The 10,328-nt window shown below is 37.0% G+C and overlaps 1 protein-coding gene across 3 annotated transcripts in view; it reads right to left on the bottom strand.

The window, feature by feature from the left end:
• Positions 1-10,328, bottom strand: part of SLC25A21 (solute carrier family 25 member 21) — a 553,178-nt gene that overhangs the window by 429,322 nt on the left and 113,528 nt on the right. The window lies entirely within an intron of this gene.

Below are 10,328 nucleotides of genomic sequence, written 5' to 3' on the forward strand. Positions count from 1 at the left end.
CACAGAAAAGTCAGGAGAAGAGTAAGTCCTAAACTGCAGTAATCAATGCTTAGACTGTAATTCTGGCTATGCCACTCCCAGACTTGAATCTCTAAATGCCTGAAGCTGGGAAAATCACATAATCCCCTCTTATACATCTGTAAAACAAAGAGTATAAAACAAAACAAAAAGGATCCAATATTCAATCCAACTCCTAGAATTTTCTAGGATGCTATCACATACAGGACAGGATGATTTGAGAGGTATGGGGATGCTCTCTGTCTACACTCAACAAGTCAAAAAGCATTTCTTGAGTGTATAACCAGTACTACAATTAGAGCGATGAATGGCCCACCAGGTGAATACAATAGTCTCTAAGGAGTCAACCATCAAGACTGGGAAAGAGGATTAACCCTAGTTAAATAATTAAGAAGCATGACAAAATTGAATATAATTAAATGCAGAATGTTGAGAGTTTAGATAAGTTTATAGGAGTTTGGTCGATGGGCTAGATAATAGAGAGGATATCTTATGAGAGGTGGAATTTTAGTTGGGCTTTGAACCATGAGCAGATACAAAGAAAGGCATTCTAGAATGGGAAAATAATATAGCAAAGGCAAAAATTGGAGAATTTGTTGTGGAGGCATGGCCAGGAGCAGCAATTACCATGGATTTTGGGATACTTCAGCTTGACTGGCACTTATTGGAAAGGTGCCAGGTAAATCAGGCTAGAAGGAGCCAAACTTTGAAGTTTTAAAAGCAGGCCTGGTGGAAGTAAAATCTCTCTCCAGAGAATTTAGCCCTCAGTGCAATAGCTAACCCAAAAGAAGTTTGCCTTACCCTAAGGAGCAGCTCATGTGTTGCTCAATACACACCACAGTCCCACACAACAGTCAAGTCTCAAGGCCAGAATGCAAGCCAGAGGCCTTTGCTGAAACCACCTCCACTTGTGCCACTGACAGTCATGATCTAACTTCCAAGTTCAGGAATTGTTTGAACTATGATTTCTACTGATCCTCTTCCCTAGCCTGTATGTCTGAACAACTGTGAACTATAAACCCCTAAACATTCTAAATTTGCTTCTGTTCAGTTAGATAAACCAGATTGTATCCCTTCCAGACTCACAGTAATTCTACCACCACTGCTACTACCATCATGAACACCCCATCTTATGAATTAACCTGTTTAGGTCACCTGTCCTGTATTCTGTCCTAGTCATTCTGTCCCATAGTCTATCTCAATTCGAAGGTGACAAAAAAGTTCTGTCAACAAATAATTATTAGATACCTACTATGTATCTGGGAACATTAGATACCTACTAATCACTGGGAACACAAAAATCTGCCAGCCACAGTACTAGGTCCTAAGGGTACAAAAATGAACAAGATATGATACCTGCTCTCAAAGAACTCATAGTCTCTTTGGGAAAGACAGACAAGAAGGCAAACTGGATCAAGAGAATAATCTATTGTACCTCAGGAGAGGGATTTGTTCAGAGGTATCTTTATGGAGGAGGTGACACTTCAACTGATACGTGAAAACTAAGGAGGTGTTTGAGGGACAGAACAGATGAAGAAGAACACTCAGTATAGAGAATATAGTGTGAGGGAATACCACATCTTGGGTTATTCAAACCTGTCTTCCCACTGAAAACAATGTTAGTCAATGCAGAAAAACATCTTAAACCCATTAAAAAGCTAACACGTATAGAATAACCAGGCTAAAATCTAAGGGAAACAGAAACTCAGAGAGGTGAGCAGAACTCTGGAATTCATTTTGCTCCAGGACATTTGTCAGCTAGGTAACTTTGAGTTTTTATTTGTAGACCTCTTGGGATGAGAAGAAATCAAAGCTCAGGTCCTTTAAGGTAGAGAGACATATCAAAGAGATCCCTACATTCAGCACTTTCCCCAAAGGACTATATGCTCAAGGAAAGGGTGAACTAGAAGTAAATTCACCCTATCTCATACCCAACCCCAGGGGACTATAAAGAAACATGTCTTTACTGAGCAGATTAGAAGGGAAGTCCTTAAGAAGCTGCAACCATAAAATGATCCTTGAGTCAATGTGAAGATCTAACTTACATCACTTTAAAAAAGTACCATGAGTACCATGAGAAAGAGTAAAATGCAGAAACAGATCTTCAACAGACTTCAGATAGTGAATCATTGTACATATATTATAAAACAGTTAATCTTACTATATTAAAAGAAATTAGAGAAAAGTAGAATAAAATTTAAAAGGAAAAAGAAAATATCAATATGTACCCTAAGCAAATCTGAAAAGAATAGATTTTATACAGTTGAAAAATAAAACTAATTTAAAGTGTTTTTGCAACAGTTGCAATAAAGATTAGATCAGGCAAGAATCATCAGTGAATGCCAAATCTAGGGGGAAATTTTCATAAGGTGAAGTCTATTTAGTTTTGTTGTTTTTGTTGTTTGTTTTTACCTGCACAGCTAACTTATTTACTTGATTTTATTACCTTCTACAGACAAAGGGTTCATTTTTTAATTGATGTAAGAACTCTTAACATGAGACTTACCCTCTTAAATTTTAAGTCCACAAGAGAATATTGTTAACTATAGGCACAATGTTGTAAAGTAGATCTCTTGAACGGTCGCCCTGCATAACTTAAATCACTCACTGAACAGAAACCCTTTCCCATTTCCCCTTCCCAGAGTGAGAATATTTGTATCATCTTAAAGTGCTACCCTTTAAACTGTTTATTAGTTTCAAGAGGGGGGAAAAATAATTATACAGTGGAGCAATCAGATAAATTGACTGACTGATCAAAATTACTATCACTACCTACAGATATAATACCCTGAGAAAGAAATGGCATCATTGATGTAGTATTCTTGCCAAGAATGCATAACCTGACTCTAACTATGAAGGAACATTAGACAAACCCCAAGTTAGAAATATTCTTTTTTTTAAAGGTGGGTATAGGGGCTATAGTCTTTCAAAATGTAACTATCATAAAAGACTAAGGAAATGTTTCAGATGAAAGAAGGTTTAACAGACATGACAAGTGAATACGATACCTGACTCTAGACTGGACACTGAAATGGAGGAGAAAAAATGCTATCAAAGACATACTTGAGTCAACTGAAAAATGGAATACAGCAGTAGATTAAATAAAAAGCACTGTGTGTGTTAGTCACTTAGTCATGTCCAACTCTTTGCGACCCCATGGACTGTGGCCACCAGGCTACTCTGTCCATGGAATTCACCAGGCAAGAATACTGGAGTGGGTTGCCATTCCCTTCACCAGGGGATCTTCTTGACCCAGGAATCAAACCCAGGTCTCCTGCATTGGGGGCAGATTCTTTACCATCTGAGTCACCAGGGAATCACTGTACCAATACTCTAATTGTTGAACTTAAATTTACCATGTCAAAATTTACTGAAGTTGATAACTTTACTGTAGTTACATGAAAATACCCTTATTCTTCAGAAACAAACAGTGAAGTAATCAGGGGTAAAGGACCATGATGTATACAAGTGCTACAGGTGCTTCTATTCCTGCAGCATCTCAGGAAAGAAAAGCTCTAGCAGGAGACTGATACAATGTCGCATATGAAAGGGAAGCATCGAACAACACGCAGTACCTGGATGATTGTGCACTGTTTTTAATTTACTTGGACTCCATCTTGTTAAAGAAAACTAAAGAGCCTTACAAAAATGCATATAATATGTAAAAACCCAACAAAAGAAAGTAAAGATGAAGCAATATCTAGCAACCTAGAATTTGTCATTCTGAGTGAAATAAGTCAGAAAAGCAGAAACATTGTATGACACCCCTTATATGTGAAATCTAAAAAGACATAATACAAATGAACTTATTTACAAAACAGAGAGACTTGTAGACTTAGAGAACAAACATGGTTGTTGGTGGGCGGAGGGAATAGAAAAACGCTTCAGAAAAATATTTACATATATATATACATATATGCACATATGTATATCTATATAAAATGATTACTTATCATGTATATATACCTTTAATTTATATAATATATACAATTATACATAGAAAGATGGAGCAACAGAGCACAAATGATTAAGCAAATGGAGTACAATCATAATAGGCATATCTGGGCAAAGAGTTAACAGATGTTCTTTGTACTGTTTTTATTTTTTCTTCAAGTTATCCATATGTTTTAAATGTTTGAAATTATTTCCAATAAAAAGGTAAAAAATGAATCACAATGAATAGATTCAACTGCAATCTAGATAAGAGAAAACTTAGTACACTAGAAAGCAGGGAAGAAGAAATTATTCAGAATCACATCACAGTGGGAAAAAACAGAAATATAAAAGAGAGGTTAGGATACATGGGCTTAGGAAAGAGGGCAAATATATGGTTAACTGGAGTTTAATTGAAAGAGAAGATAAAAATACTGAGGCAGGAACAGGGACAAAATTGAAGAAGTAATGACTAATATTTGTAAAGTGATAAGAGCCACCAACCCTAATTCATGAATCATAATGAATCTTGAGCAGGTAAATAAAATGCACCTAAAGGAACATCAGAGTAGAACTTCATTACACCAAAAAAGTGAAAGCAGCCAGAGGAAAAAAATAACAGATTACTTCCAAACAGCAGCAGTTTGGCAGCTGACTTCACAAAAACAAAACTGAAGTCCAAAAGTCAATGGAATCACAACTTTAATGTGCTGAGAGAAAACTGCCAACCTAGAGTTCTACACACAGCAAAATTATCTTTAGTATAAAGATGTTTTCAGGCACATGAAGAAATTTTCCTTCTAGCAAACCACAGATAAAGGAATTTTAAAAGAATATATTTCAGGGGAGAGAGGAGGGAGGCTCAAGAGAGTGGGGATATGTATAATAATGGCTGATTATATGTATAATTATGTTGCTGTATGGCAGAAATTAACATAACATTGTAAAGCAATTTTCCTCCGATTAAAAAACAACTTAAATAAAGAATATAGGTCAATGAATGTGATCCTGGAGGGGAAGGTCTGAGATGCAAGAAGGAATAACAAGTAAAAAGATTGCTAAATACACGAGAGGATACCATGAACAAAAGCACAGAGGCAGAGAGCAGTCTGGTATGTCCTGAAAATTGCCAGAAGCATTGGAGTAGATTGGTAGAGCAGACAGTTAATCTCTCACATTTACCAAATACAAATCCTACAGTAAAAAATATTAACCATGTGTGTGGAGAAGGAAATGGCAACCCGCTCCAGTATTCTTGCTGGGAGAATCCCGTGGATGGAGGAGGCTGGCAAGCTGCAGTCCATGGGGTCACAAAAGTCGGACATGACTTCCTGACTAAATAACAACAACAACAACAACAACCATGTGCTATGAATAGCCTAAATTTTAAAAGTCAGTATCTTATGGTTGGGGAACTAGGATCTTGTATGCCACACAGCACAGCCAAAAAATAAACTAATAATAATGAGTGAAAATGAAAAAGCAACACATAATTTAAATATATATATACTATGTATAATATAAATTATACACAAAAAAAATTTTAAAGGATAGAATTAAAAACAAAATATAAATAGACTTTCTGATGATTTCTTCCTATAGTCTGAGGCATTTTTATTCTAAAATCAGGGTTGGCAAACTAGCCTGCAGGCCAAATTCTGGGATATCACCTTTTTTTGTAAATAAAGTTGTATCGGAACACAGTGATACTCATTTGTTTGCATATAATCCCTGATTGCTTTCATGCTGCAACAACTGTTGTATAGACCATGAAGTCGAAAATATTTGCTATCTGGCCCTTACAGAAAGTCTCCAAACCCTGGGCTTGAATACGGATGGGTACAAGGGAGGCATAGGCTCGTAAGTCACTACAATATGGACAGAAACACACAGGCAATGCCAAGTACTCAAAGGAATTTAAGCAGGAGAAAGGTCACTCTAGTAGCCATGATGTAAAAAGAACAGAGGTCAGAAAAGGGAGACATTAGGAGATTTTCTTCTATGATGTTGATTAAAGTGCTTTCTCTGAGACCAGTTTCCCTGTGACAATTTACACAGTGTTATTTTGTGGGCCAAATAAAATAACGTGTAATAAAGTGTGTCTTAAATGTAAAAGCACTATAACAAATTAAGGTATGATGTTTTTACTTGCAGTAGATTTTCATTAAATGAAAGCTTCACAAAGAGTTATATATGTTTTGTTCTCTCAGTTTGGCCTGCATTCTTTGATACTAATACATATTGTATTAATATCACATAGCTATATTGAAATCATTTAGTACCATCTAATTTTAGATGCAATTTAACTGTATTAATTGACTTAAACTCAATAGTTACTTGCCTGGAAAAATACTTCCAGATGCTAATATCCAGTGTAATTTATTTGCCTGTTCAGTTACAAATGATGCTCCTCTGTTTAAAAATATATTGTTTAGGCATTGACTTCTTATTAACACCTAGCATGCATATCCCATGTAAAAGACATACAAAGGCCATAAAGAAATAATACAGCAGAAAAAGATCTGTAAACATAATTTTCTTTTAATTTTTGAGACTACCAAAACATTAGGAGCTAAATCAAGCATTTCAAGTCTTTAAAAAAAAAAAAAAAAACTTATGTGCTTCTCTTATTAATACTTAACTCTATGATCATATTAGTTGATCATTTTTCAGACTCAAGGATATGGCTTTCAATAGCATCTATCTGCATCCACCATCTCATAACACAAAGTGCTGAGAGCATTATCTGTGGCAATAACAGATTATGCCCTCCTAATTTTTAAATGCCTCTGTCCTTCATGCATGTACAAATATGTACTTATGAACACATGTGGAGATGTTTTTTTAAAACATGACAGCAAATTGGTTAAAGAAAAAATACATTATTATCATCAGTGAAGATAGAAGGTGAGAAACAGTACCACATGCATCCTAATAGAACTGCAGGCTGTTTTAATTTAAATTAGTTTCAGCCTTCTTTGTTGAAAACAGAAGTAAATCATGTAAGGAACTAATTCATACTGGGAGAGACAACAAAGAATGCCAATAAAATTTATTTGCAAAAAAAAAAAAATACTACAAAAATATTTCTACCGCATTTCCCGTTTTGTTTTAAATAAAAGAATAGAGGCCCCCTTCCAGGAACATTTTAAAAGGATATAGCTTAAAGGAAACTTTCATTTCTTTTTTTATATATATTTGGCTGGGTCTCATTTATTATGCATTAATTGCAGGCAAAATCTTAGTTCTCTGCAAAACGAGGCTTGACACAAGCAACATGGTGGTCTATGAAACAGAAGGTTACATGATCCCTAATTCTGCCTGTGTCCAACATATGCACATTATTGTTCGCTCCTCTGATAACAAAGATCAGATGCTCCTAGCATATAAAGTACACTCTTTCACAGAGGTTTTCCACCACCAAATGCTCTAGAATTCATAGGCAGCTCTTTTATTTACATGTCTTTGGAACCTGGATAATTTAATGAGCCCAATTTCACCCACATTTTTGCAGTTGTCTTACCTGCCTAAACCAACTGTTATATATACATTCCCCATGGTCCATTTCATCATGATATTCCTTCTCTGATGGGCACACCAGGGACATAGAATAGAAGAGTATGTCTGATCCCTTTTAAGAGTTGTGGACATACCCCCAAAGTGTCATTGTTTCCCCAATCTGTTATTCATGAGCTTATCTAACTTTTAATAAATCTATTTATATTTTCAATCTGCACCACATCCTGGGATAATGCATTCCACAAGTCTCTATTCATTGTAGACCTCTTTTAAGTTTCTGAGAGTGCTCTGAGTCCTAGTATACCAGAATTCAATAAATAAGAAAGCATAGCTTTCATAATTTTATAGATTTTAATCACATCTTCTATCTCAACCTTCTTCTTTTGTACATAGAGTCCTCCTCTTTTTACGCTACATGTGGAAAAATATTTAGTGAATGAATTCACCAATTTAAGCTAATTAATCAATATAGAGGCCTATTCTTCTGCCCATGTTAGTTAATTTTCTCTGGACCCGCTCGCTTTAATCACATCTTCGTTGAGAATTGCTCACCAGAACTGCACACCATGTTCCTGGTACACTGCATAATGAGGCACAAAGAGAGATTGTTTATTCTAAAACAATTTATAAGCAAGCCTGGAAATGATTAAGACACTTGTGGAATCACCACATACCACCACACTGGAATCAAGAAGGGCTTTGGGTGAAATGGTGCTTGTCAGTGAAGATAGGGCACAGAGGGGGGAAGCAAGCTACCCTTGTCAGGCTCACCACCTCTTAATCCTGGGCTGCCTTACTCACTGGACAAGCCATCACACCAATGTCTCCAGGATAAGGCCTTTCCACACAAGGCTCTGAAACATCAAGAGTTGCCTTGAAAGTACAACTTTCAAGTAATTTTATAAGACAAGATGAAGTGCTGTACCATACATGCAGAAAGGTACCAGGATATTTGTCTGTTCGTGCTCATATTAAGCCACATTCCAAAGTGATTACCCATTTATAAAACGTCCAACAGATCTTCAAGGGCATAAATCCCCTGGAAAGCTAATTCAGAAGGTTTCTTGGCAAGTAGAGAATAAAAGCAAAGATGTTTACACGGTATTGATGAAAATGGAAAAGCATGTTACATTGATCCTACTGCAGAATACATCACTATCATGACAGTGATACAGACAACTTGTGCCCATCAGCTACTATTTTTCAGAGACCTGGACAATGCCAGATAAACAGTTATAAGCTAGCAATTTGCAATTTCCTTTTAAATATAAGCCCCAGGTAGACAATTCCTTTCCAATTACTTTATAGGAAAGAACAAAAATGCCTGGCTCATATGCAGCCATCTTTCTAACCCCCACCCTTATAAATGGCATAGGCTCTGAGTCAGAATGCAGTCTCAGAATGTCTCAATTCAGTATTTCTGGTAATCATTACAAAATTATTACTAGGTTACTGTTTTGGGGGGTTACATTTTAGTGCCAGAGATACATTCCAGTTATTGAAGATAGAAAAATACCCAAATTATATTTACAAACATCCTTCCAAGGCTCAGTTTTTCAAGGACTCTAAGAGGCCATCAATCATCAAATGCACCATTGTTTTTATGTAGCAAAAGGAAAATACTGCTAAGTATTTGTAAGGCTTGTTGTTGGTGGTGGTTAGTTGCTAAGTCGAGTCTGACTCTTTCGAGACCGCACAGACTGTAGCCCGCCAGGCTCGTCTGTCCATGGGATTACTGGAGTGGGCTGCCATTTCCTTCTCCAGAGATTTCCTTGACCTAGGGATCAAACCTGCCTCTCTTACGTCTCCTGCATTGGCAGGCAGATTCTTTACAGCTGAGACACCAGGGAAGCCCTTTGTAAGGCTACAGCAATTATACAATATACCCTAGTTTCAGAGCTGTTACAGTGTGGGGGAAATGTATCTTGAAATCTATTTAATACAGTACTTTCATTTTCATATTTTTCTCAAACCAGTCCCAAATTTTGAGAGCACTCTTCATCCAGGCCCCATGCTCTGATTTCCAAAGCTGTCCTAAAGGCCGCTTCAAATTAGTGAATTCTGGGAAACGGCAGCACTGTCAGTAGCCTCCCACACTCAGTCATAAGTAGGGGACAAGCAAGGGTTTTATTTGAGGTAAGGATTCTGGTTGACTGCAAACCAAAGAGCAAGAGTCATAAGAAGAGTTTCTGGAAATACTGTTTAAAATGAGAAGCCAGGAAATGGTCTAGCAGCCTTGCTTATGAAGTAGACCTTCCAGTCACACATGCATATGTAGAAAACACAGTCACCATCAGGTATATAACCTTTAAATACCAACAACAATAATAAAAACCATACACACTTAGGTGACAACTTAGTCCTGGGACAAGGCATAATTCTTGAGCTTGGTTCCCAGGTTCATTCAATACAGCCCGTCCCTGTTTCCCAGGCTCTCTCCTGGCATCGTTCCTGAAGCCAACAGGCTTTCTTAGTGCCCAGGTTAAATGCTCTGCTACTGTGCACTCTGGCATGGGTTCAGAATAAAGTGCGAACCTGTCTTAGTTGAGCAAAACCCAGCCTCCTGGGAACACATTACTTATTGGTTGACCATGGAACTTAATCATTACACTAGACTTTAGGGCTTTCCTGGTGGCTCAGTGGTAAAGAATCCACCTACCAATACAGCAGATGTGGGTTCAATCCCTGGGTAGGGAAGATCCCCTGGAGAAGGGAATGGCAACTCACTCCAGTATTCTTACCCAAAAATCCCATGGACAGAGGAGCCTGGTAGGCTACAGTTCATGTGGTCACAAGAGTTGGACACAACTTAGCAACTAAACAACAATATAGTCTTGAAGCATATCTATAGCATTCAA

Source organism: Bos javanicus, chromosome 21 (assembly GCF_032452875.1).
Source record: "Bos javanicus breed banteng chromosome 21, ARS-OSU_banteng_1.0, whole genome shotgun sequence".
Taxonomy (NCBI): Eukaryota; Metazoa; Chordata; class Mammalia; order Artiodactyla; family Bovidae; genus Bos; species Bos javanicus.